At 40.6% G+C, this 3,677-nt stretch overlaps 1 protein-coding gene and 1 pseudogene across 2 annotated transcripts in view; both read right to left on the bottom strand.

The window, feature by feature from the left end:
* ARL13B (ADP-ribosylation factor-like 13B) overlaps positions 1-3,677 on the bottom strand; it is a 76,190-nt gene that overhangs the window by 20,961 nt on the left and 51,552 nt on the right. The gene's annotated exons all lie outside the window — the stretch shown is intronic.
* The window catches only part of LOC102838459, a 4,759-nt pseudogene continuing 1,895 nt past the window's right edge, over positions 814-3,677 (bottom strand).

The raw sequence follows: 3,677 nt of genomic DNA, 5'->3' as shown, positions 1-3,677 counted from the left end.
TTGATCCAAGAAAAATGAAGTCCTTGACAACTTCAATCTTTTCTCCATTGATAAGAATGTTGTTTATTGGTCCAGTGGTGAGGATTTTTGTTTTCTTACAATCCTTTTTTGAAGTTGTTTTCTTCATGGAAGAGGAGGACATTTTAAAAGACATTCTGATATTTAAAAGCAAATAAAACAAAACAAAATCCCTCTACCAAAAACTCCATCTAATCTGTAAAGCTGGTGAAGATGTGGATATGAATATTTCATTTAGAGATGCTTTAGAAGTAGGAGGTAACTGACCAAGCAAAGATATTTTGTTAAAAAAAAAAAAAAAAAAATCTGTGAAAGGCAGCAAAGAATGAAAATCAGTTAACAGTAATACTTAGAATTTAACACCCTTTCTTAAGCATTTAAAAATATGAACTCTATATGGCAACACAAGTACTGGAAGTCAGCAACAGCCCACATGAATTCTTATTCTGCTTGTTTCTTGGTTCAGTCTCAGCCCTCGGAGCTGCACTTTTGATGCAGTACTCTCGTGGGCTTTATTTCTGTATCCAGAAGACCACTTTTATGTGATGCTTCCCAGGCTTCCTCTTCTTCTAGGAGATCTCTTATGATGTCTGAACTAGAACTATTACACAAATCCAATTCTGGTGGAGAAGGCGTTTCTTGAATATCTGTACAACTAGAAGAGTCATCTGACTTACAGGGCTCTAAATGCCCTGGGGAGTCCAGCTCAGATGGAGACAAAGGGTTTATTACCAAGGGCATGTCTGAGGACTTCTGTTCCTTATCTTTTTGTCCCATGTGTATACGTATCAGATTTTATGATTGTTTTTCTTTTGTTACTTTTTTTTTTTTTTTGATGTTCCAGCAGTTTTCTTGTATCCTTTTTTGGCCTGATCTACCAGAAGCTTAAATTCATTCTGAAGTTTTTTATAACATATACTGTGGATTTCATCTATGTCCTTTTCTGTTTGGCCTTTGTAAAAACCATGATAGTTTCACTGAGTTGACCAGCTTCAAGACACATCCTACTATTCTCCATATTTTTCATTTCTTTAGCTATATCAGGAGCTGATTTAGGATGCAGAGCACCGCACTGGGCATTGTACATGTGTACAAATTCTTGATGCCTTCTAATGAGCTGCGGTTTATTTCCTTGAGTAGGTAATCTTTGCAACTTTAGCTTTTTCTTTAAATCACAATCAGAGAGCAGATTATATACAATTTTGGGCAGTGGCTTCCTTTTCTGAGCAGAACTACAGCTGTTGACTAAGGGCTTATTAATGTGTTTTTCTGAAATATTAATCCCACATACAGGACAACCCACTTTAGTAGTGTATTTGAAGCGAATGTAGAGGGAGGGAGTCTCAGGAGCACTTTCACGTAAGAGGCCTGGAGTGGTCTTTCATATGGTAGATGGCTCTGTATTCTCTGCAAGAACACTCATCTTTCTTTGATGGCTGAATTTACTCTTTTTTTTTTTTTTCTTAAATGATTTATTGTGAATTATGTGATAGTATACATGGGAGAACATTAGTTTTACATTCATTCTATCGTATATCGTCTCATTGCCATGGTTACAATCCCCTCCATGCAATCCTTCTCCCGTGCCCCCAGGTCTTCAGCACACAGTTGCTCTCCTTCTCTGGGTCTAGAGTCTCCAGCTGCTCCATAGCTCCACATCATCATCTCTGGCTCCATTTCAGGCATCACTGCTTCTCTGGGTAGAGTCCTGCTCTCTGCTCTTCTCCCTTGATGGTCCTAGGGACCTCTGCTCCTAGACTAAAAGTCAATCATTCCCCTCCTTGCTATAAAACGTCCACCTTTACATTTCCAATCCTCACAGTCAGTCCTGATAACAATTATTCACTAGTGTATCACAAGAGACCTGTCTGCATTTCATTGCATCAGCCCAGCCTAGCCAGATTGAATACTACTCACTGGAGATTCTACCTTCCTCCACGCCCTCTGGGTCTAGGTTCCCTCTTGAAAGCTTGTAAGCCAGTCACTTCTTGCCTTTGTAGCCCCCACCTCCCATTTTGGGTAGCCAATGTCCAAGTTGCCCAGCCCTGACTACTCTGTGTGTGGAGGGGGTGGGAATGATTCTTGCTGTAAGGACTTGTTCCCTCTTTTGAGCTACTGCTTCCATAGGTGTATGAATTTACTCTTGTCTTCTCTTATTGACAACTCTGTTGTAGAGGCACCAATTTCTCAGATCAAGGAAATGTCTATTAAGTTGCTTCCCAGCTTCAGAGACTGTGATGAGCCTGTAGGAGTCTGCACTATACCAAGCTTCTTTAATAAGGAGGAAACCGGAGAGGTGGATGGTGACTCTAAGGCAAACTGCAGCAGATGATTCCATGTAAAATTCAAGCTTTTACCAGTTCATCTTGTTATCATTGTTGTTAGGTGCCATCAAGTCGGTACCGACTCAGTGACCTTATTCACAGCAGAACGAAACACTGCCCGGTCCTGGGCCAACCTCACTACTGTTGCCACGCTTGAGGCCATCGATGCTGCCACTTTGCGAATCCATCTCACTGGGGGTCTTCCTCCTTTTCTCTGACTTTCCACCTTACCAAACATGATATCCTTCTCCAGTGACTGGTCCTTCTTGACAATATATCCAAATCATGAGAGACAAAGTTTGGCCATCCTAGCCTCCAAGGAGCACTCTGGCTGCACTTCTACGAACACAGATCGGTTGGTTCTTTTGGCAGCCCATGGCACTTTCAATATTCTTCTCCAACATCATTACTCAAAAGCATCAATTCTTCTAGTCTTCCTTATTCACTGTCCAGCTTTCACATGCATATGAGATTATTAAAAATACCATGGCTTAGGTCAGGCACACCTTAGTCCTCAAGCTGACATCTTTGCTCTTCAACCCTTTAAAAAGGTCTTGTGCAGCAGATTTGCCTAATGCAATACGTTGTCTGATCTCTTTCTTGACTGCTGCTTCCACGAGTGTTGATAGTTGACCCAAGAAGAATGAAGTCTTTGAGAACTTCAGTATCTTCTCCACTGATAAGAATGTTGTTTACTGGTCCAGTGGTGAGGATTTTTATTTTCTTTATATTGAGATGCAATCCACAATGAAGGCTGTGGTCTTTGATCTTCATCAGTAAATATTTTAAGTCCTCTTCACTTTCAGCAAGCAAGGTTGTACCATCTGCATATCGCAGGTTGTTAATGAGTCTTCCTCCAATCCTGATGCCAGGTTTTTCTTCATAGAAGCCAGTTTCCTGGATTATTTACTCAGCATACAGGTTGAGTAAGTATGGTGAAAGAATACAGGCCTGGCGAACACCTTTCTTAATTTTGAAACATTCAGTGTTCCCATGTTCTGTTCAAACAACTGCCTCTTGGTCCAGGCACAGATTCCTTATGAGCACAATAAAGTGTTCCGGAATACTCATAATTCGCAATGTTGTCCATAGCTTGTCATGATCCACACAATTGAAAGCCTTTGCATAGTCAATAAAGTACAGGTAAACTTCTTTCTGATATTCTCTGCTTTCAGCCAAGATCCATCACACATCAGCAATGATATCCTTCGTTCTATGGCTTCTTCTGAATCCGGCTTGAACCTCTGGAAGTTCTGTCAATGTATGCTTGCGACCATTTATGTATTACCTATAGTAAAACTTTACTCACATGGGATTTGAAAGACATTGTCCAAT

Source organism: Chrysochloris asiatica, unplaced genomic scaffold (genome assembly GCF_000296735.1).
Source record: "Chrysochloris asiatica unplaced genomic scaffold, ChrAsi1.0 scaffold00068, whole genome shotgun sequence".
NCBI lineage: Eukaryota > Metazoa > Chordata > Mammalia > Afrosoricida > Chrysochloridae > Chrysochloris > Chrysochloris asiatica.
Note: the sequence above shows the minus strand (reverse complement) of the source record. Positions and strands in the feature narration are given on the sequence as shown.